Source organism: Caretta caretta, chromosome 12, assembly GCF_965140235.1.
Source record: "Caretta caretta isolate rCarCar2 chromosome 12, rCarCar1.hap1, whole genome shotgun sequence".
Classification (NCBI taxonomy): domain Eukaryota; kingdom Metazoa; phylum Chordata; order Testudines; family Cheloniidae; genus Caretta; species Caretta caretta.
In genome coordinates, this window is record NC_134217.1 from 12,221,068 (window position 1) to 12,246,552 (window position 25,485).

Consider the following 25,485-nt stretch of genomic DNA (forward strand, 5'->3'; position numbering starts at 1 on the left):
TGAGGGGGGATTTGATAGCTGCTTTCAACTACCTGAGAGGTGGTTCCAGAGAGGATGGTTCTAGACTATTCTCAGTGGTGGAAGAGGACAGGACAAGGAGTAATGGTCTCAAGTTGCAGTGGGGGAGGTTTAGGTTGGATATTAGGAAAAACTTTTTCACTAGGAGGGTGGTGAAACACTGGAATGCGTTGCCTAGGGAGGTGGTGGAATCTCCTTCCTTAGAAGTTTTTAAGGTCAGGCTTGACAAAGCCCTGGCTGGGATATTTAATTGGGGATGGGTCCTGCTTTTGAGCAGGGGGTTGGACTAGATGACCTCCTGAGGTCCCTTCCAACCCGGATATTCTATGATTCTATGACTCTATGATTCTATGATTCAATCCAGATGTTTGGGCTCAGGCTGGAACCTTCCCTTCCATGGGGTCCCAGAGCCCGGGCTCCAGCCCGAGCCCAGATGTCTGTGCTGCAGTTAAATAGCCCCACAGTGAGCCAGCGTCAGCTGACGGGGCCAGAGGTCGGTGTTTAATTGCAGTGTAGACTTACCTTAAGGGCTTTATGGTCAAGCCCTAGAAAGGGGTGGTGCTGGTGGAGGGAAACACTTCTTCTGTTGACTTATAAGTGCACGTACAATCCCAGCTATTTAGGTGGGAAATCACTGTGGAAAGTCTATGAGGAGAACAGTAAAATGCAGAGATTACTTTTCTCCAAAGCTACAACCCGTAGTTCTAAATTAGATGATAACTCTCACTTCTTGCTTCACAATGCCTTTAGCAGCCCCTTGGCATTGTTTTAGCCACAAGATGCCTGCAAATATCATTGAAGAATCAGTGATAATTTTAGATACCAACCACATGACTGTCCCAAAGAAGAGGGTGTTTACTAGGGCTCATATGTGAACATTGATGTCCATCTAGCCTTCAACCATACACCAACATTTGCATAGGAAAAATAATTCCTTTTAATGAGTGGCACATTGACTGTTTAGACAATTTGCATGAGTAAGTGCAATCCATCATAATACATCTCCAAAGCTTAGCCTACTTATGAGGCTGACATGATTTTAAAGTAAAACTCCAAAGTGAAATGTATTTTTCACTCTTAACTCCATAGCTTTGATCAAGGAAACAAAGCAAGATGTTATTTTAAGCAGACACTAATGACTGAAAAAGAAGTGATGTGTTTAAAAATCTTTATCTGCTGTGGATAGTGGTTGCAGGGCTTGCTACAACTTCCATTAAAGTCTATGAAAAGGCTCCTGTGCCTTATTTAGCTACTGTCGGCTAGTAGAAATTTTAATACTTACATCTCTGATTACTAGAATCTATGCCTCGTGAAGTTTTATTTTCTGTTATCAACAAATATATTTCATATTGTTTATTGTGGAATACAAAGCCTTAACATTTCCAGGCATCAATGAACAGTAAAATATAGGGACAAATGATTGACAGGGCAAGAAACAGACAGGTACTCTATATAATAGACTAAAACCAGCCTCTGGAAAAAACATGAAAAATGGAAATTAAAACAACTGAAAAACAAAGAGCATTTCAAATTTGTCTTAATTCAATTTTTATAGCTTTGCGCACGTTGTTACTCAGCCAAAAAGTGAGCATAATATTTTACAAATTTAATGGTACCGTTTTGTGTGCGCATGTCTTATACTCAGGATCAAAGTAAAATGAAAAATGGAAAAATAAAAGCTTCAGTTACAATGGGTTTCAGGTCATATCTAAAGTCTATTTGAAATTTTAACTGCATCAGTTCACCTCCAAGTGATAGGAATACTTTACATACTTTAAAGTTTTATTTGTTACAAAATATAAGGAGAGAGATTCCATATACTCTGAGGAAACATTTTTGTTCTTTATGGGGGTCATCTGGAAAGAAATATTTTCCCATTGAAACTTGGTAAGGAATATTTACATATACCCTTCATTATATCAGGATGTGGGTACTGTTAAATCTTACCTGTCTGTGTCTGTCACTTCTGAAGTCCCCTCATTTGTTTTCCGCATAAGCACTCTCATTGTGAAGAGCTAGTAAACTGAAACAGTACTTAGTACAAACACTACATAGCTTACGGTTTCCTCCAGTCTGCTAGTAGTGCCCATTCCATTTCCTCACAAGAACAAGGTGTGTCTGTTTGCTAGCTGACTACACTTCCTTTGTTCCATATACCAAAGCTGACAATTCAGGCCCATGGTCACTATAAAAGATGCAATTGGATGGCAAAATTTGGGCCCTATATGAACTTATTTTTCCCCTCCACGTTAGGTGGAGTTTCATTAATTTCATAAGAGACCCACATAAGCCACACAATCATAAATGACCTTCACTGCTTTGGCAATTGGACCTTCTGTGGATATGTGCAAGTTCAACTTGTATGTGTGCAGCACCTTTTAATAACTAAATTTGTGTTGCAATTTTAAGCTCAGCAGGTCCCACATCTTACAAACTATTCAGCTGATAATGGCTGAATCTAAAAGTTTGGAATTCAGGTTGGCTAGGATAAGTTTGGATAGTTATCTCAAGCTTACCAAAACTATACCAACTTCTTGGGTCTGTAGAATTAGGATGGAAATCTCAGAGCAGGTTCTCTGACTCTCAGCTTCTAGTCTTGCCCTAGTCAGGTGGATGCTGAAAAAAATAATTTTAATATGTCAAACACCAAAGCTTTGGTTTGAATTCATTTTCATGGTGAAAAATGTTTTCACTTTGGATTCTCCTCCCTACCCTCCCATATTATGCAGTCTATGAGATTAGTAACTATTTTATTATTACACTGACCTTTCCATAAGTCACAAAGGTGGTTTGCAATTCAGTGGGAGGGAAGTCATTCCTACACTGAATGGCCTTCTAAAGACCAGTCTCCAACAATAAACCTCCTCTTACTCTGAGTTCAATAAATTCCTTTTTTGTGTATCTCTACACTCTCTTTTACATTTTAAACATACAGACTGAGGAAACTCACTATGAAGGTAGTGAAAGGGAACTTTCATCTGTTTCATCTCATTTCTTGGTTAGTTTAACCATCTGTATGTAGCTTAGGATCTGCTCAGGACATGAAATGTGAAGTATGTGACTCTGTATGAGAAGGTTGGGCCAGTGGCCCAAGGGGTTGACTTTTCTTGATGACAGATGTACTGGCAGATACAGGAAGTGCTTTGATGAGCATTTTGAAAAGCTGGGTTTTAACTTTAGAATTAAATGTCTTTTTTTTATTGACACATGCTTGTAATCATGGATATTGTAGATTATTTCATTTATCATTAAAAAACTTTAAATAGAATTAAATTGGTAAATCAAATTTTTCTCTGATTCGCTTGAAGCTAATGTATTAAGTGCTGCTTTTAAGATGGTAATTATCACTCAACAGAGATTCATGTTTCATTGCTTGATAAAGCTTATTTTACGTGATTTTAGATACCATTGAGCTGAATTTCAGCTGAGGTAAAATGGCCTTGCTCCAGGATCTGTCCCTACATTAGCATGTGCAACTGCAACTTACCGTTTCAAGAGGGTTTCTGATACAGGAAAAAGTTTTTTTTCTTATAAGTATTACGTATTCCCCTTGAAACTATAATAGCTTTCACTTTCTGTGTACTGCATCTTTTAGCTTTCAAGTGTGCCCCTGTGGGAAGAGTTCGGAGCTGTGCAATAAGTTGGGAGAGGGGGGATATTGTTTTCTTGGAGAGACTGTATTTTTGTTCTTTCTTAGATTCATAGATACTAAGGTCAGAAGGGACCATTATGATCATCTAGTCCGACCTCCTGCACAACACAGGCCACAGAATCTCACCCACCCACTCCTGAGAAAAACCTCTCACCTATGTCTGAGCTATTGAAGTCCTCAGATCGTGGTTTAAAGACTTTAAGGAGCAGAGAATCCTCCAGCAAGTGACCTGTGCCCCATGCTACAGAGGAAGGCGAAAAATCTCTAGGGCCACTTCCAATCTGCCCTGGAGGAAAATTCCTTCCCGACCCCAAATATGGCGATCAGCTAAACCCTGAGCATATGGGCAAGATTCACTAGCCAGATACCCAGGAAAGAATTTTCTGTAGTAACTCAGATCCCACCCCATCTAACATCCCATCACAGGCCATTGGGCCTATTTACTATGAATAGTTAAAGATCAGTTAATTACCAAAATCATGTTATCCCACCATACCATCTCCTCCATAAACTTATCGAGTTTAATCTTAAAGCCAGATAGGTCTTTTGCCCCCACTGCTTCCCTTGGAAGGCTATTCCAAAACTTCATTCCTCTGATGGTCAGAAACCTTCATCTAATTTCAAGTCTAAACTTCCCAATGACCAGTTTATATCCATTTGTTCTTGTGTCCACATTGGTACTGAGTTTAAATAATTTCTCTCCCTCTCAAGTATTTATCCCTCTGATATATTTATAGAGAGCAATCTCTGAAAACATTTGTTTGCTCTGGGAAAATGTACCATCTAACCTGATCTGAATATGAAAAAAAGAAGATTGTGGTAGACTGGGAAACGCAAAGTATCTAGGCCAATTTCCCAGATACTAGCGTCTTCTCCGATGAAACATTCTGGGCTAACGTGGTTAAGCAGCCAAACTTTCAAAGTCTTCCTCTTACTCTGGGACAAAAATATTTTAAATGGATAGGTGCTCCTGGGCATAAATTAAATATCATCTGACAAACGAACCTAACTTTTTTCTATCCAACATCCCAAATATCATCCATCTTGCAAAATTAAAAATTGACACCAAGAGCCAATCAGCTCATTTGACTGGAGATGATACTAAACAGAGAACAGAGTCTGTTCAAGTCATGGTAAGTACTTTGCAAAATCTAGATATCATAGGTAACTGAGAAGAAACTGAAGACAGTGGAAATGCCCTTCATTTTAACAGAAGACTTCTTAGACTTTTGGCCCACCCTTACTGCTGTGAGTAGTCCAATGGGACTCAGTAATCAGTGGGATCAGATCAGACTGTATTGCAAGTCCCTACATGGACAAAATAGACTTTCCAAGAGTAAATTGTCAGTGGAAGATTTTGTTACAGTTGCACAATAACAGTGCATGTCAAGAGACGGAAGGAAAGGGAAGCACCAGCCAGGGGCAAGAGTGAAGCAAAGCTGGGCATATCCTTTTGCAATGCTATGGTGTTTGCATCACAGGTAGGATAATGAATGGGAGCAAATGTTAAAAATGAAACCAGAATGTCTGTATTGCTGGAGCTGAAGATACCCAAATCTCTGACTACAACTCATAGCTGCGGACTTTTCTCTTGCACAGTTCTGTTTACAGTATTTTAATAAGCATTGTTAAATACAGGAAAAACCATAGACCCAATTTTCCCATCCTATGGGACAACCCATTGAAGAGGGGGCAAATAGTAAGACATCTTCATGAGAACCTCCCTTTTCATCCTTACTTGTTTCCTTCCACATGGTTCTTTGGGCAATAGCACGTACCTCATAGACTCCATCCAACTCCTACTGAGGTCAATGGAAGTGTTGTCACCAAGTTGAATAGAACATTTAAAAAATGGCATTTGGATGTATGAACACATACAGTACAGCAATCTACACTGTAGCACAGTGGTTTCCAAACTTGTTCCTCCGCTTGTGCAGGGAAAGCCCCTGGCGGGCCGGGTCGGTTTGTCTACCTGCGGCGTCTGCAGGTTCAGCCGATCGCGGCTCCCAGGCCAATGGGAGCTGCTGGAAGCGATGGCCAGCACATCCCTCGGCCTGCACCACTTCCAGCAGCTCCCATGGCCTGGAGCAGTGAACAGTGGCCACTGGGAGCCACGATCGGCTGAACCTGCGGACGTGGCAGGTAAACAAACCAGCCCGGCCCACCAGGGGCTTTCCGTGCACAAGCGGTGGAACAAGTTTGGGAATCACTGCTGTAGCACATAGATGAACATACAGTCATTCAGCTCAGATGCTACCAAAGGGAACACAATGCAGCCCTGGTTTGTGTTATGAAAACTTAAGAGATGTAAAACAACAGGCTTTTGTGACTATTTGTCAACACACTGTAGAGGGCATCACTGGACTATGTAAACCTGCCATTTATTACTTTCTTGACAATATCCTTTTTTCATGATTCGTTCAACATGAATCCTGGCACAAGACCTCTAAATGACGTTGGATGCTCTGTCACAGATTGTACCATGTATATTTATATGAAATATCAGAGTAAGAGTCAGCTTGGGAGCACCTGGCCTTCTTCAAAGGGGCGAAATTCTCTGCAGGGCAAAGACTTGTGATAACTACAACTTTAATAAAATGTGTGAAGGGAGTGAGTAAAATGAGATGGGAGAACTGCAGCATCTTCTATTGGCTAGGAAAAGGAATTTACAAAGATACTGCCATTCATTGCCAGATTCACTTTTGTTACACTCATGCCAAACCAATGAGTGCAAATCATTACCTTTTTGAGTTAAGAGTATCTTGCACCCTCTTTACACTTGCATAAGTGACTACATAAGACTACGTAAGACCCAAGGCAATGAACCTGGCACATAGTCTCTGGAATTGATTGAGGCAGCCTGATGAATCATGTAGCTTTCCCAGCTAATCACCATCTGAGACACCTTTAGATCTCTTGAAACTGGCAGAGTGAATGGCTTTGAGAGCCAGAAGTAGAGATTGCTGCAGGAGGGCTTCGTTTGGGAGAGTTCTAGCAGGGGAGCATGGCAGAAGAGTGAAACTTGGATTGTTGGAAGGAAGCCCATTACTCACGTGCAGGAGTTGTGATGAGGTGAAAGAAACCAGGAGCAATGAGGCTCTTTACCTGGTCAACTGGTATGTGATTAGGGCTATTGTGCCTGGTGTGGAAGCTGAGGCGACGAGTGGAGGGAGTATGCGGGGGGGGGGGGTCACTCCTTCCTCACCCCCCACATTTGCTGTTTGGCTTATACTGAGCATGCTCAATGACACTGCTGAAGCCGGGTGCCCTCACCCTGCCCTCCCTCACTGGGGTCGTCTCTGTGTGGAAAAGGCAGAGTGGATTTTTTTCCCTCTTGTTTTCTTGTTAGCATATCAAAGGATTTATTACAAGCTTTGAGCTCAATGGATGAAGAGTTAGATTATAACTAAGGATTGTTATTACTACTTATGAAAGAGACTATTGGTAATAAATTTGCTTATGATTTAGGCATGAAATTTGGCTATATTAGGGCTTTGACCCAACTCTGGCAAAATTTAAGGTGGGATCTTTATCGGTCTCATATAATCAAAAATCTCAGTTCTTCCACCGTAACTGAATAAAGGCATCTCCAGCAGCACTGTTCTTCATGCCAGGCTCAGTTTAATATGGCCTCAGAAGGAAGAGTCAGCACCATGTATCTAATCTGATTCTACAAAGTGTGTTGTAAGGCCAGTTTTTCTCCTTTATAATGGAAAAAGGCTAAGAATAAAATCCAGTAACAAAGATGACCTAAAGGCCAGTCTTTTTAAAAGGATTTTATTTGGCAAATAAAACAAAGCTGTTTTGGATTGTAAAAAGTAATAAATTTTATAGTCCAACTGTACACAAAAGGCAAGTTCTCTTAGGCCCCTTTACTCCCAGCGAGGGCCAACTGTGAGCAACATCTGCAAAACAAGTCATTTCAATAAGACATAAATAAACAGGATCATTTATTAAAATCCCAGGATGCTTAATTTAGGAAGAAAAAAGCAAAGATTTTTGCCTTTAAACATTTCACCCTTTTCTGTCAGATGACTTCAAAACAAATGAAACACAGCATCATCTTTGGAGATGAGTCAACTTACTGGACAAATATGTTTTATGAAGAACCATACAGTATCTGCAATGCCCATATGTTTTTCTTTACCCTTGCCTAACTCCCATTGAAATTCAGTGGCAATTGGGTGCCTACTTCCCTTAGGTGCCCTTTGAAAATCCTGGCCTTAGCCCTCACTTCCACTGCCCGTGTTCTGTAACTTAAATTCTTCCCTTTGACACTGGTCTTGAAATATTTCAAATGCATAGAAGCCATCCATCCACACACAGTTTCATTTAAAGTCAATAATACATCTGTGAGTACTTGGATCTATCTGCTAAGGATTTGCTGGACACAGACCTATGTAAAAATGTGAAGAGATTTAGGAAATGTTACAAACTGTGTTCTGTCATTGCTTTTTAGACAAAATTTTCCACAGTGGAGGGAGGAGGAATCTCAAAACGTTTTTTAAAAAATTGTTTCTATTCTTTGAAATGTCATTTTAGTAAATAATCATTAATAATAATAATCATTCTGACCATAGTAGTAAAAGTTTCTTCAGTTTATTGGCCTATTTTAACTAATCACTGGCTTTCTTCTTTGACAGACAATAAGTATCAGCTGTGGGGATAAGAATTTTATATTTTAAAATGTTACAGTATGATAATGCACTTAAAATATTGTGGGTAATATGGCTTTATTTTATATCTTTGGTGTGGTCTTTCTTCAGATGTTTGTCATCTCTTACTGTATAAAATGAATTCAAATAGAGTGATATTAGTCTATAATCCTGATAATATCATAGTCTATAATCCTGATGATATGTAGTCTTTACGTAGTCTATAATCCTGATAATATCATCAGAATTAAGTTTCTTATGAGTTCCTTAATTACTGGTAACTACTGAGCTTCCTCTTTAAAAAAAAAATTAAACACTTCGTTAAGAGTTGAATAACTGGTAGTAATAGGATTGTTACTGGAAGAAAAAAGAAAGGGAAAAAATAATGAAATGGGCTCTCAAATGCTTCTGAAACGTTTCGTTGCATTTTAGCTGAAGAAAATAGAAGCTTTGGCAGAAGCAACAATAGTTAATTCTGCACAATCCTTTGTGTAACCTCACTGCCACTGTGGAAACTGTTAAAGAAAAGAAGTTATTCTGCCTATGAACTCCCAACCCAGTCCAATGGTTTAGTGATTAGCATGTTGCCTGACTGGATGGGAAGATGAGTTTCCAAGTGTCACTGGAAATATTTCTTCTTAGGCTAGCTGGAGATGGGTTCTTCAATAAGGTGACTCAGTCAGTCTTGAAGGGAGAGTACCTGGAGCATGGATGGATGAACCATTTCAGATGTAAAAAATAAAACCAGACTGGACTTTCACTTTAAACTCAAATACATTTTTGTTCTTTCCCTAAATCAGGGCTTCAAATACTTTTGCACATTGCCCATATCTTAACATAGTGTTTCATGGCCCACTTCCCTTCCCATTGTCTAACCCATAAAATTCCTGTGGCAGCCACAGCAATTGATGACATAGAAAAGTGATAATAGGTGTTTAATGTGGGTTTAGCTGTCTTTTTAATGCAGTGTAGCAGCTAGCAATGGGAAGGGCCAGCACCATTTGACCAGTGAGCTCTCCATAAACCACAGTTTGAGAACTGCCCTAAATGATTGACCTCTTTATGTGGGCCTTAATGTCTACACAGTATTGGGCCTATTTTCTAACAGGCACACAAGAAACTGCATGCTTTTGTGATCCCACTTGAGAGTATGACCCTGTCTCTTTACTGTACATTATGGCTACACTTGTAAGTGAACTTTTATGATTTTTTTTGGCTAATACTGTACACTTTTAGTATGTTTTAAATTTTGCAGTTTACCATACAGATGAGAAACAGCCTACAAAACACATTATAAGCTATAAAAAGTGGACATTTTACGGCTATCCTTCAGAACTGCATTATCTTGGCTTACAAAGTTTTCTGCTAATCTTCCTTGGTACCGCAGCAGTCCCTGAAACTGGAATTTGGCATTTTGCTTTATGTTATGCTGTCATTTCATAGCTGCTTCATAAATATTTCATTCAAAGAGAAAACTAAAATCAATCTTAACTTGAATGCTTTTTTTTAGAGGGTTTAAATTTTTGGGGGCATTTTTTAATTTAAAAACAAAACTTGTGACTTCCCACAATCCTGAGTTCAGCTAACAAAGCTCTTTGGAGCACAGGCAGTCTGTTATGGTCATACAGTAATTAGGACAATGGGACCTTAGCCTTTAGGCACAACCATGATACAATAACAAAGCAGATAAAATTCTCTTGGAAACCAGCAATGGATTAAAAAGCTCATGAAAGTCTTATCTCACAGCGTGAGCATATCAATGAGTTTTACATGAGCTCTTTGAGATAGATCTATTACTACTGTATCTTTGATTGTTCCTTTTAGAGCTATATTACAACTTGTGAGACGGTTGTTATGCCCTCTTGTCTGCTGGTATGTTATGATGCAGATAGGGGCAGTAAGGCAAAATGAGGGCCAGAAGACAGCAGGGTGACAGGGGTCTTCAGAGCAAACTGCATGGCCTGCTTCTCCAGCTGAGCATTCACACAATAATACCAGTGGAAAACACGCGCCAAACTTAGAATACAGCATCTTACAAAAGCAGTCCCAGCAGAGGAGATAGAAGATGAAGATACCTGTATATGAATGCTATGCGGTAGGACCAAGATCCTCAAAGGTATTTAGGCACCTCACTCCCCTTGATTTCTTTCAGGATCTAGGCCTACAACGTCAGCTGCTATCGATGGGTATATCTCCACCGATTTCAGTGGTACTATACCACTTTACATCACCTGAGGACTCAGCCTTATAACTTTGTGCCATATTTAGATCCCATGTTGCTGGGGCACATTTTTCAACATAGATATAGAGGAAAGGCCACCCAAGAGAAAAATTTCAGGTGATATCCTTATATCTCGGCACACATATGCTATGCACTGTGCTATTCAAATGCCCTGTGGCTGCCTTGGCATGCCTCACGTTTTCATTTCAACAGCCAGGCATCCAATTCTTGTGTTTGATGTCAAGGTGAAAATAGCATTTTGTTTATATTGCAGGAGAACGTAGAAACCATACCAAAGATGAATGCCCCCGTGTGCCAGATGCTGTACAGAGAAATAGTAACACAGGTTCCTTGTTCTGCTGAGCTCATAATCTAAATAGGAAAGACAAAGGGTGGGGAAACACAAGCACAGAGAAGAAGGGATTTGTCCAAGGTCACGCAGCAGGCCGGTGGCACAGATGGCATTAGAACCCAAGTCTCTGGATTCCCTGTCCAAAAGACCTCACATTTTTATTATTTGGAGCCATTTATTTAGAAAGCTTCCAAACAACGGTGGGAGGAGCAAGGCTAACAGTACAATACATTTCCCTAACCTGATTAGGCCATCTGTAATTTAATCCTGAATCACTTAAGCAATGTAGTCTAACCTTTAGTAATTATATAATTAAATTGTGTTTATTACAGTAACAAAATGACCCCCAAAATCCAGTGTATCACTGAGACAGACATATTTTTTCCCATCTTTAGAAGGAATAGTTTTCTTTTATTAATATAAAACCCCAATGTCATTATGTCACCCATGCATCCACTGTGTAATTACCCCATTTTTAAGATAAATCCATTGTCTGGGGAAGCATCCATCATGGGTGTCACCTTTAGCACATAAGGTGAGACACTAAATGGACACCTTTTACTAATATTAATTTCTATATAGTCATCAATTCTGAATAGACTATCCATTGTGCTCTTTGACAGAGACAGGCCAATGACAAAGATTAAATTATCCATCTCTGTGGAAACAGGGGGATCTGCTTTGGAAACTGCTCTTCAAGATTTTACTTTTCTGGCCTGACTATATTATATTGATCTACAATGTGTTCATTGTAAACTCTGATCAATTATAGCAAAAAGAGAGTTTGCAGATTGGTTGTTCTTCTTTGAAACCAAAGGTCAGAAATTAGAGAAGAAAAAAACCCGTTTCTTATTTAAAAACCAACCAAACTAGAAAGTACTCATTTTTGTCTTACATACACTGTGCTAATCTTACACTCCAAGGACCCTTTTTGGTTCTTATGCCAAGAGGATCTCAGATTCTCATGCAATTCAAATGACAATTCACAGTGCTCTTTTAAGTTATGCAGCATTGGTATTCTCAGAATATACTGTGAGGTGCATCTTGGGAAATTTGCTAGAGATAGTACAGTCCTCATCAAGGCTCCAGTGCCATCAGCAGCTTTTACATTACTTCCAAAGACAACTAATCTCTGCTGAGGGCAGAAAGGCTTTATGTAGATTTAGCTTTCTTATCTCGGGCTGAAAAGCTGGAATGTCACTTAGCCCCATGGGTCCATTGGTATCATGTCCAGATATGGAAGTAGCACCAACTTCAGAATATTCAGCCTGGACAGGCTGTAAAGATGTTCTGCCGTTTATCTGGATATGATATTCTTCATGCTCTGCACTTAAAACTCTGTTTACCGTTAAACAACTGTTAAATGTTGTTGACCCTGGTGGCGGCTAAAGTGATATAGCAGCTAGCTAAAGAGGTAGATGATATTAACACAGCTGGTTAGCGATGTTATGTGGCATCCATCTGGATGGAAGGCATTGTGGAACACCTTGAAGGTCAACAAATCCAACATACTTTCAGCATGTAAAATGATTGCTGATGGTGGCACAAACTCATTGATTTAAAAGAACAATATGTGACATTCATAGGTTGTTCAAGATAAAGATTCATACACCAGAGTCAAGCTAAAAAAATCCATATTTTTGTGATAACAAATGACAAGAAAAAGGAGGAGTATCGACAGCTAAAGCTGTGATTGGCTCAAAGACCAAATGAAAGCTTTACACAGACCGTTTTACAAGTGCTAATTGCATAACAACTCGTACAGTTATGGGGAAGGTTCTCTGTTTGATTACATGTGTTTATCAAAATTGTTATCGGAACACTGAAAGACAAATACACTAAGAGCCCGCTAGTTTTGAAAGTGTAAACCAAATAGAGTTTGTCTAGAGCAGTGGTTCTCAACCCACGGGCTGCTTGCGGCCCAATCAGAACACAGCTGTCTCAGATGTGACATCCTCAGGGCCATGCAGGTAATACATATATTGTGTGAATGCAGCCCACATAACACAGAGACCTGAATATGCAGCCCATGATGCTAAATAAATTGAAAACAACTGGTCTGGAGCTGTTTGTCTGCCCTTTGGTGGAATAAGAAAAAAACATTAATTCCTTCCAAGACAAGGAAGGTCATGCAGTGATCAAGTCCATTATGTTCCCCAAAAAAGTAATTTTCAGACGGCATTGAAAATTTATAGTGACTGATCAAAAAACACTGCATCATGTAAGGAGGGAAAACAGTTATTAGTTAGTGATCAAAAGTATGGACTAGCAAATTGGAGTCCAAGAAGCAAAGGATGTTAGCTCTGTCTCTCTGGGGTCCCAGAAGCAATTGGCCATTCACTGCTTATCCCTGTCAAGCATCTGGAAAGTATAATCTGGGTCCTAAAGCAGGAAAGCGTCTTCATATGTGAGTTTAGCTGGATAAAGCACAGTGGCCATTATTCTCATACTGAAAACATGGCTTGAGAGTTGAGAGTTCTTTTGTCCTGTTTTGGGTAGATGGAGTGAGATAAGCACTCTATTCCCTTTATGTTTTTTTCTCACATCACTTACTATTTGTCCTTTACCTTTTCTTTCTGATATCACTGTGTTCCCAGCGACATATGGTCCCTGCCTGGATCTATTTGAGATCCAGTAGCAGCCTTTTGCATAGAAAGGGTTAGCAACCCAAAGGAAATTTTAGGCTAAACAAAAATCAGTGTTACGCTCCAACAGGGATTCTCAAATGCTTATATTTTTAGCCAAAGCCAGGTTTCAAGCACTGATGGTCAGACACAACTGCTTGCTTAGCATTCTCCTTGTTACTGTGATGTGTCTCTCTTTTTTTTTAATCCATTTCTCCCCCACCCCCCTTCATCCTCTACTATTCATTTTAGGATTATTTGTTCTTGGGCCAAGTTTTGATGTCAATTACTTCTTGAGTAAATATGCAGCACGCAATAACTGGCTTTTAATCCGCAATGTATAGTGCTCATCATCACATGTTACAAAAACTTAATGCTTTTCACATATTAGCATTATGAGAGATGACTTTTCTAGCTGCATTTGTTGATGCATGCTTTATTTGAATTGGGAGTTGAAATTGGGTTGCATTGCACTTGCTCTCCTTCATGAAGGACTTTAGCCTATATGGCTACTTCTGTGTAAAATAACAGACTCTTCAGTAAAGCGTTTTTCCTGTCACCAACCAAATGTTAAGCAGGCCTGTTTCTCATCAAATCTGGCCTTTTTAAGGACTGACCAATTATCAGAGATGATGAAATACCATAAGGCTTGTAAATTATTTCACTTTGATGAATGGAATGATTTTCCACTGGCTTGCACCTTGTGTAGCAAATGTACAAGATGGGAGCTGATATACCCGATCAGACACTTTAACAAGCGTTCTGATATGGTACCATTTTATACCCATTTGCATCGGTGTAAAATGGCTGGGCAGTGCAGTGACAAATCAGGCCTACTGCCAGGTCTGCGTGTATTTCAAAACCCTTCAGTGATGAACTTAGCCAAAAAAGACAGCCTTCTTCAGATGCACAAGTTGTGATTAATTTTCTCCACTTTACTGAGGCAACTGTAGGTGCGATCTCAGTATAAAATGAAACATTTTAATCTAACAGTGAAGTCTTTCAGCACATTATTTTTCCCCCTGCAAAAAAAAGACCATCTTTTTTGTTTGTTTTCATCAAAAATGTTCAGATATTTTCCACAAATGTTTCCATTGAGTCTAAAAAATTACTTTCTGTCAAATGTTTTGACTGAATTTTTTTTTACCAGCTCTACTTACAGGACCTTTTTTAATAGTATTGAGCGTATAACACTGTCTCAACAGATTGTTGTCAGTTAATGTCTGGATGCAGTCCAGTGGTAAGAATTAGGAAGTCTATGTACACTTTCTTTTGCATTTCCTTCCACTCCCTCTACAAGTCTTCAGCGAGATTAGAATACTTTAAATGTGTGGATATTCCCCATTTCATCACTGTCTGCTGAACACTGCTTTAGACCAGTATTTTCACCTGCTGCCTTCTGTGTCTATCCCAGCACACCTATAGTGCTAGAAGTGTTTCTAGACTGATTCCACAACTGACTTGCTAAACAGCAAATAATGCATATAATGCAAAATGCTTTGGAAAGGTGGGTAAGCGGAATCATTCCTGCTAAGCATTCCTTAGCAGAGTGGGGAACTTCATACTGATTAAATGTGCTTAAATAAATATTGAATAATAATATAAATTCAAACTTGTGTGTTTGGGCATTCTATTGGTGGAAATCGTCTGATTGTTAAGAACAACCACTTGTGGCATTCTCTTTCTCTTCACCTTATCACAAGCTATGAAGTCATCCCTAACTTGTGAAAGTATTTCTGATATAATTGTTATTCCTCAATCTTGCCCTCGCAGAGTTCCAGTGAGCCCCAACGATTTGTGGTGCCATAACTTAACATTCTGTTGGAGCAAGAAAGCATTACAGGTAGACTAAAAATCAGTAAAGAGAGGTAGGGAAGAAATTTGCACTTTTATTATCATGTTAATAGCAGTATCTTTAACATCACAATAAATTCAGATATAAAATATTATCTCTCCTCTGAGGTCTCACCTTTGTTTCCTACATCTTAAAAAGCTCTTAGCCATCCTATCAAGGTTTATGTGTACTTTTGATGTATGTAGCCTTAACGAATGAGAGGTGTCAAAAAGGGTGAGGGGGAGCCTGATACTTGACTGTGAAATAGGTATTCTGCATGTTAGTAACCATTTATTTTTAAACTCGGGTAACAACTTTAACTCATGTGCAAACTAAGAAAAATATTGTGATTTTCTTCTATGCCTGCTTTTTATAGGTATCAGGCAAGATATAGCTTTTCTCCTTGCTCTGGTTACAGTCGATAAAATGGATATATTCCTGTAGAGTCTATTCATCTATATGTTGTTCAAGTAAATTCTGAGACACATAAATATTGTCTTAAGTTTGATATTCTAAGCATCTACCAAACATGTGTGTGTAACCTTGACAGAGTGTCTGGGTTTTCTTTCTGTACAATAATTTCTCACCAGTGTTTTGTCTCTGGGGGTGGGGAGAAAAAATCACTATGGAAGGGACTACTGTTGCTTTGTGACCGGCTGACCTACAGTAGACAACCACCTCAAAAGGACATTAGTCACGAAGTTGGCTGGGCACACTATTTTATTAGAAGAAAAAAAACACAACAGCTCTACTTGGGTGCAGATCTTTTCTTTAGTACTAATTAGAACCACAATCCATCATGCTGGAAAGTTTCTATTCATTTTGGTGATTGGGGAAATGACGAATGGATCTCAGAATAAATGGGATGTCAGGGCAGAACAGGAGATGGATGTGTTCTGCATGGGATGAGTGTAATAAGTACAGTTAATGTTGGCAACCAGCCAATCCCATCACCTCGTGCAGCGTGAGTTGCCCCAAGGCTCTGACCAGGGGTAAAACACCAATAAATGATTCCCCTTACCTCCCATTTATTAGACAACGAACACCTTGTCAGGGCTCATGCTTTGTTTTCCGAACTGTCACTTTGCTTCAGGGAGGGAAACTAATTGAATATTAGTTAATTGTTCCTAATAAAATGCTGATAATTAGATATCTCTTTTCATGTTGCTGCCCCAGATTCTCTCTTTAATTTCACTTTCCTTTCAATAGCCGCTGTTTCTCACGCAGCCATATCGAGATTGATTATCTGCAGCCGGCGAGAGGCTGAGCAGGCAACTTCATTTAAGATTAATTTCAGGGAAACTGTTTTACAATTTTTCTAAATTGAATTTTGTTTTAAAGTGTTAGGATTATGGGTCTGCTTTTGGGTAATTTATTATGTAGCAGCTCATCAACATCACTCCTGAACCCCAATGTACAGATATGTACATTCTCACATGCTTTGGGTTATACTGACAGCATTTCTTTGCTTAACGAAGTGGGTGGGACATTCTGTTGTGCTGCTGTAAGATGGCCACTTATGTATCAGCTTTATCAGAACTTAGGTCATTAAACAACTTGCGTTTCCTAGGGGAGAAAAAAAGGGACCAGGTTCTCATGTTCATGCCAGTTCCTTTGTCCAATTTGGTGGTTCAAAGGGGGCAAAAAGCAGCTTCTCCGAGACCCATGGGAACTTATTTCTTCACTATCCCCTTCCCCCGCGATGGCCTAGAGTAGGAGTGGGCAAACTTTTTGGCCCAAGGGCCACATCTAGGTATGTAAATTGTATGGCTGGCCATGAAAGCTCACGAAATTAGGGGTTAGGGTGGGGGGGGGGTGAGGGCTCCGACTGGGACTGGGGATGAGGGATTGAGGGACTGGGGGTGCAGAAGGGTGACCAGATGGCAAATGTGAAAAATCGGGACAGCGGTGGGGGGTAATAGGAGCCTATATAAGAAAAAGACCTCAAAACTGGGACTGTCCCTATAAAATCAGGACATCTGGTCACCCTACTCCGGGCTGGGACCGAGGGGTTCACAGGGAGGGAAGGGGATCAGGGCTGGGGCAGCGGGTTGGCATGCATGAGGGGGTCAAGGGTGCAGGCTCTGGGTGGCGCTTACCTCAAGCAGCTCCCAGAAGCAGCGGCATGTCCCCCCCTCTGGCTCCTACACAAAAGGAATAGTCAGGAAGCTCTGCAAGCCACCCTGTCCAGAGCCACCGCCCCTGCAGCTCCCATGGGCCATGGTTCCTGGCCCATGGGAGCTGCGAGGGCAGCATGCAGAGCCCCTTGGCTGCCCCTACGCATAGGAGCTGGATGGGGGGCCATGCCACTGCTTCTGGAAGCCGTGTGGAGAGGGGCAAGCCCTGGACCCCACTCCCCAGCGGAAGCTCAAAGCCTGGATTAAAATGTCTGGTGGGCTGGACGCGGCCCCCAGGCCGTAGTTTGCCCACCCTTGTCCTAGAGCGATCGCACTGGAGCACTACTGCACTCCAGCAACACTCAGCTCCCTAATGGATCCTTGAGGGCCACTTCCAGCATTGCTTAGAAGGCTGTTCTAAACTATACAGTGCCAAGAGCCACAATGCTAGTAGTCTCAGAATCAGGAGCTGCATTCTCTTTTCCAGTTGCTCTCACCCTTCCCTTCCCACCCTTCACTGTGCTCAACAGAAATTGGGGCCAGCAAAGTATGGCAATATTTCAGGGAGCTTGCTTAGCAACTCGTTACATTTTGCCCCTTTTCCCTTTCCACCAGCTATCAGTGAACTGAACACAATTTTCCCATATTTGTTTGATTCATCATTCATGCAATGAATTATCTGTCCGTATAAATTGTCTCTGGACTACCTGTGAACTGCATGCTGCTATTAGTGATGTGATTAGCCAGCTTGGGTCTAGAGATTCTCAGCTAGTGTAATGTGCCATAACTCCACTGACTTCTTCTGAGATATGACATCTTACACAATTTGAGCATCTGGCCTGTAGTGTTATTTCTCTTGCAAACTGAAGGAAACAGGAGAAGAAACCCTAATTCACAAGAATATTCTATTTGCTCAAAATTGTGAGTGAAGTAAGCAGTAATTGCCTCCACAGACTGGTTGTTTGAATGTTGGGGTTGGGGGAATAACAAAGGGACACAAAAGGATCCAGAAGCTTTGCCCATTTTATTCTACCAGATCTAGAGTTTAGTCTTGGCTGAATGAAAAACATGAAAGAGTGAACCACCGAAAAACAAAACAAAAACCTGAAAGAATATGGATGATTTTCAGCTTGTTTGACTCTTCCTGGCAAAGTCTCCCCATCTGAGAGCAAACACGGTCACATGATCTTAGTGTCCTGTCACGTTCACTTTGATCGCAGTCATTGATTCTTCTAAAGATATCTGTGGTTGAGCATTTTGCCTTGCATCTCAGAGTAAGAACTGCTGCATTGGAAAAAGGGGCTGGAGAAGTAGAAGAACCTCTCGAGGTCCCTTCCAATCCTATGATTCTATGAGGTACACAATGAAATGAATACAAAAACATACAAATGAGCCAATGGGTCACAATGCAAACAGGCTTAGGATGCTTAGAGTCTATTTGAAAATAATATTGGCCAAATTCTTCCCTCACAGCCAGTAGAATTACTCCAGGGATGAACTTGTCCCACTATCCATAAATTTAAACACTCAGAAGGGAAATAAGGTAGTGATCAAATTTAATTTATTGAACAAATTATACTTTGAGATAGAATATACTCCTCACATATAATCATTGCCACTTACACATGACAATAAACAACGTTCTTTTTGTCTTCAAAATCAATAGATATCTTCAAGATTTTTAAGCTATTACAACTTCCCCACCATTAAAATTAAATGGTAAAAAAATCATTACTTGCTAAAACAACTAGGACAGATTCTGCACCTGATGTATGTGTGAAACTCTCTTAAACGCTGATGAGAATTGGGCCCATGGAGAAGAAATGTGGCCATTGTTCCTGAGATATTAGCATCCCTTGAATCCTAGTGAAGTATGGGAGTAAAATGTGGCCTCCTTCAGGCAACATGCTTCAAAGTATGGAACAACATGTTCAGTACCTTTGTTGTCCTTAATATGGCAGAAAAATTTCATCACTGTCAATTCACCTGCTAGAATAGAGACTTCATGAGGTCAGTCAGTAGCCAGACAATTTCTGAGTCATATCAACTTTTGCCAATGAACCAACAGTTGACAACTGAGCTGTATTAGCAGTGAGGGGGTAGGCAACTCCCAACAGAGCTAAATACTTCTTTGCTTTTACAGTCTGTTAGAGAAACAAGAAAAAACTCTTTATTATAAAAAAATGGCCTAATTCTCTGACTTGCACCAGTTACACTGAACCAGGCCCTTAATTTTCTCCTCCTAAGTGACTTCAGCTGGGTTAATCCTGATTTACACATGTAAGAGAGGTGATTCAGGTCCAAAACTGAGGCACAGTTTGGCCAAATGGTTGCCACCATAGGGATAGAGCAAGCCCAATACAGAAGTGCAAATAAATGTTTCTTTCAGAATAATTGATTCTCTCAACTTTTCAGAGACAGCAGTTTAGCATAAGGATCTTCAAAGTAAATATTTTATCTCTCTGAGCATTGCACAACAAGGACCAAATTCTGCCAGCCCTCCTCCTGTCGAGTAGTACTTTACTCCATGAGCAGTCTCCCCAAGATCAATGGGAATATTCACACAGGAAGTTACTACTCCTCAGGAGGAAGAGTGAGGGGCAAACTGGCCCAGAGAAAACAAATTTAATCCTCAGTGTTGGCTTGTTGTGGATGATGAAGCCAATATGCAGCTCTGATCAAATGTTCTGCCTTTAAAGTGAGGCATAAGAGTGAGGGGACTCAAACAGCCAGTTCCAGGCACTTTTGGAGAAACAGTATTTAACATGTGCACTGGGGGGTTATCTGCACTTTTGGCCAGATCCAATGCCCTGTGAAGTCTGTAGGAGCTGTTCAGTGGGTATTAGAGCTGGCCTGCTAGTCAAGAGGACTGGATTTTTTTTTATTACATGCTTGAAATACCCATCATAACACAAAAACCCTGAATGGCACTTAGATCGATTAACTTCTATTGGCTACAACCTAAATTATGGGGAAGACTTCCAGGAACGTTAATACTTTTTGTTGTTTGGAAGCATCTGAGTTTGTAGTGGAAACATCTGATGGATGAAATATTGTAATATTATTAAGGAAATCCTGCTGGATTGCTTGTATACTTCAATTAGCTTACTAAATTGACAATACAATTTGCAACACATATGATAAATGAACGAAATTAACAATTGCCAAGCGTTGCCAGATCGTACTTAAAATAAAGTGAAAATGTAAAGTTCAAGCTGTTTACTAGATTTCTTTAAGAGACTGTTAGATGTGTCTGTTCATTATATGTGAGATTGATAGGCAACAAGGCTATAATGGCACCTTTGAGTTTGCTGACAACATAAAATTATATGAACAAAGGCCCTCTTTCCATTACTACACTGGTTATATTCGTCTACCAATCATTCCCTTCTTCTCTGACCGCATAGAGCAAATCATGAGCCTTCTTCTATGGGTCCAGAAATCTTCTTCGGCAGAAACAACTGGGTTTCCCTGATTAACAAGGGCAGGATTCAGAGCCAGGCTATCATTTAAAATAAAAATTAGGGGAAGGGGAAAAGCTGTGTCAGCATATAGAATGTTAGATGTGATTGTAGTATATTATCTCCCTAAAAGTCTGGAGGTGGCAAAACATGAAAGACATAAATAGAACATATTAAAAGTCTGGCAGGGAAGAACCAAGGTCTAGGGGGACATCTGCACCCCTTCCTCATAGCAGATGATGCCCCAGATCAGAGAATCGGTAGGGTGTCATGGGCTTCCTGCCCATGGCTGAGAAGTGGGGATTTGGAGGCAGGCTACACAGGAGGGAAGAGATGGTAAATCCGTAGCATCACAGACTCACCCTTTGTTTCCTTCCTCACCACCCCACAGGACAGTGAGGAGGGTGTCTCCTGGGCTGTGATGGCCTAGAAGCTGGAGTGGCAGTTGTGGAACTGGTCCACAGCTTGAAAGAAAATCTCCGCCTATCTCCACAGACTTCTCCTGCTGAGTTCTGGGTAGAGGATAATAGTTACGGCAGTGTTGTGATTTTAATCCATCTTTTTGTACATGTAACTAGGAGCCTGTGTGAACCTTTGGTAATGAACATCATTATCAAACAAAGCTTCAAGCCCAGAATCATGGAATTCCAGGTTGAAGTTGCAGGACCAACTAACCAGCCTGATAAGTTAAAAATATTTTTAAGCAAGGTTCAGGTTTTGTTTAAAGGTTTGGGGAGAAGCAGGAGTTGACTGTTTTCATCTCAATTACATAGGTACTGTGGAGAATTTTACTGTATCCCCCATTACTAAATCCTTAGTATGAAACCCAGGGACCATCAATCTACTGCATAAACAGTCATTCACAAACATTGCTACAAAATACACTATATTTTATAATATACCAAATATATAGGATCAGAGCCGTAACTCAAGAGCTACTTCAATGTACACATTTTTCTATTCTTTGAAAGATCGGGGGGGAGGGGGCTATTCAATATTTCATTCGCCCACAGCATTGCTAATGCCCAGGAAATGCCCATCAGAAGGTTTCCAGACTGCCATGACATTTTCTTAGTGAAGAAAATCTGGAATATGCCTGTCAAGATGAATTCTGATTTATAGTCCAAACCCTGATAATGGACAGCCTGACGTACAGTTCATTTTGCCTATGTTGTAGCTGATCCTGACCTCACTCCTCCCTATTCAAATCAACTGAGTTCTGACTTTTACACCAGTGCTTAAGATCAGAATTGGGGCTGGTATCTTTGGGCCATACAGACAGGACATATTTCATATATACATGGAATATTTTAAGCAGCATGTCATTCTGGATCAGTAATCATCCTCATTTAAAGCTTCAGTAGCTGATGGATGCAGAAATGACAGCTTCCATTATAAAATATGGCACCTCCTTTCCATAAAGGGCATCATTAGAAAGTGAAACAATGCTGTTTCTAGAGGAACCCATCCTACACCAAACCCTATTATGCTTGGCTATGTCGAACACAGAAGTCTTATTTTCAGCCAACTCCATCTCATTAGGCTTGCTCATCACTTGTGGATTGGTTGGGAAGTTAGTTACTTGGACATGAGGAAGAAGACTGATAAATAGCAAAATCATGGATGCTTTTCCTTACTTTACTCTATGGATGCTTTTTCCTTACCTTACCATGGATGCTTTTCCTTTGCCTTACTCTATCATGATTGAACCCATATTTAGCATTGTTGAAGCAGGCTTCATGTGTACAGGTTATCCCTGTGTAATACAGAAACTACAAATAAAATGAAACTATCCAAATATCAAATGATAATCATGGTGTTTATACATTACTGTAAATTTCTTAATCACTTTGTAGTCTGAAGCTGGAAAAATACAAGAATGTAAAGTGTTTTTAAATTATTACTGTTCAGGGATCATAAGACAAAGATTAGTTGTCTAAATCTGTCTCATAAACAAATTAACACAGTGCCTGCTTTCTGTACAAAATATGATTCTTGTCAGAAGGATTAAACATGTTAAATCCAGCTAGAATATGCTGTGATCATGTTTTTTTTTTAGCAAAGCTGGAATAATCAGACATTTACAACTAATAAATCGGTACTCTAATGCCTCTGCAATAAGGCTTTGAAATATAATCTGTCATTTCAGACTTATAGAACATGACTTTTCATAATTATAATTCTCAGACACACATTACTAGTTATAATTAAATTCACTTTATAAAAATCTGAAGCATTTTTGTGGATTATCTGTTCATATTATGTTCTAATGGTAAAATTAAAGTATAATCTGTTGAATAAATTTGCTTAGTTCTTGGATAAAAAAAAATTCTCCACTATTGATCAAAACCTGGAAACTTAGATAGGAAGAACAAAAACGTATGCTGTATGTCGTAAGAGGGCTCTAACAAGGCTGGATCAAACTCAGTCACGGGCAAGAAGGAGAATTTTCCAGCATATAAGGGAAAAAATGAAAAGAGTTAAACTAGTTTAAAGACAAAAAAAATAAAAAAAATAAAATTACAGCTAAATTAGAAAGATGTTAAATATTGAACCTGATAAGGACACAACAATAGATTAATTTATAGACTCATTCAACTGAAAAATGAATCCCTGAATTTCTAGAAACAATTACATTTACTTACGGATGTTGGTTCAATGAAAGGTAGAGTATATTACTTATTCAGCTTAAATGCCACTTATGAATAAAATACCTGAAAACCTATTATTCTTGATGTATTACCCACTATCATCACAACTGTAGCATCATGCCTCTAAGCAGGGGTCTGGCATGGAAATAGAAGGTTTAAAGACTTTAAGTATTGCTTCATTATTTCGCAATTAGACGTGCCTCTTGATGATACCCCTGTACAAGTGTCATGTTCCTATAGTGGGCCAAATCTCCACTAATCAGCCATGGGAGATGGAATGTTGAGGGTTGTTCACAGATGTTAGTGTCCTATAAGAGCTCGGCTCTGTGCTGGTAGTGCATATTGAGGCTAGCCCTAGTGTGACAAGAATAATGCTTCAGACTCATGCATACCCTTCAACCCTAAGGTTTCCAAACCTTTGAACCACTGAACCCTGGTAGGAGGCATGTAAGAAGGAGAAGTTCAAACAAATTGCCCTAAGTCCCACACTGGATCACTGGCTGACTTTGGAATAGAATCCAGGTGCCCTGACCCTTAATTTCTTTCTCTAACCTCCAGCTGACATGTCCTCACCTGATCATGCATGTTTGGTTGGGTATAGTCCTTGTGCCCTAAAAACTTTACAAAGAACCATAGGCCTTGGCATCCACTTTGCTGAAGACTTACTGCATGGCACAAGAAAAATATATATATTAATCAGACCGCTAATGCATATATGGTTGCATTGCTAAAGTTTAATGACCAGATCATATCTTCCCATGGAAAAGCCTGGTAGGATGGCCAAAACTAGCTGGAAAAACATGACTCGGAGGCAGGGAGTCAATCAGTAGTAGTGTGGACTGGTTTCCTGAGGCCTCAAACATTCAGGGAGGGAAGAGCTGTGTAAGGTGAGATGTCATGTATGCTTAAGTACCTACCCTTCAATGGACCATAAGCCACATTAGCAACTCTTCTTTAACTTTCAGTCCCTCTAGAGAAAAGGGTGATGGGGATGAGCTGGCAAATGGTTAAAATACATTATTTTTAGATAAAAAAAAATTATATCCTCTGTTCCCCTTCAGTTTCACAGAGTGAACAATAGACGAAGTACCACTCATGCAAGTTGCGCTCAGAGTCTCATTCTTGGTTTAAAATATGCACATAATGAAACAGGTCCTGCTTAAAGTTTATAAAGGAAATAGATGCAGTTTAGATGGGGAAATAGAGGTGAAGTAATTTGTCCAAGACCTTATAACAGAGAAGCAGCAGGCCTGGGACTAAAACCCTGGTCTCCCACCTCCCAACCCAGTGCCCAACGCAGTCAGACAATGTCATCTCTCCATATAGTTCTCCCTCCTTTTTCATATCTGAAGGAGAGTGGACAGCAGTTAGAGAAGTGCAGTTATTAAATAATTCAGTGGTTATCTCTAATGATTCATACAGCATCCCAAATCAGCTAGTGTACGCTGGCCAGTGAACAAAATTAAATTTGTGAGAAGCAGGGTAGTTTATGGACAGCTTGTAAGTGTGGTCTGCATGCATTTGTAACTCCTTATGTTGTAGCCTGAAGACATGCATTTCCTAATGAGAAAAACTTCCATTAGAATTTGACTCAACAGCAAGCTGAGTTAGACTGGTGAGTCAATAACCTGGTACAAATTGGTAATGGAACAAATATTACAAAAGGAGAGTAGGCTTACTTCCGGTTGGCCAAATGTTCAGCACATAGTCCACTGACTTATATGAGACAAACTGTTTGTATGGATGTATCAGAGAGCAACTGATCCATTGGAGGGATTGGAGTCCACCCAGTCTCTGACAGACTCCACAAGACAGAACAAGGCATCTCAGATTCACCTGGGAGTAGTTAACTCATGGAGTAACTGGGAGGCAGCTAATTAGGCATGGATGCACCTGGATG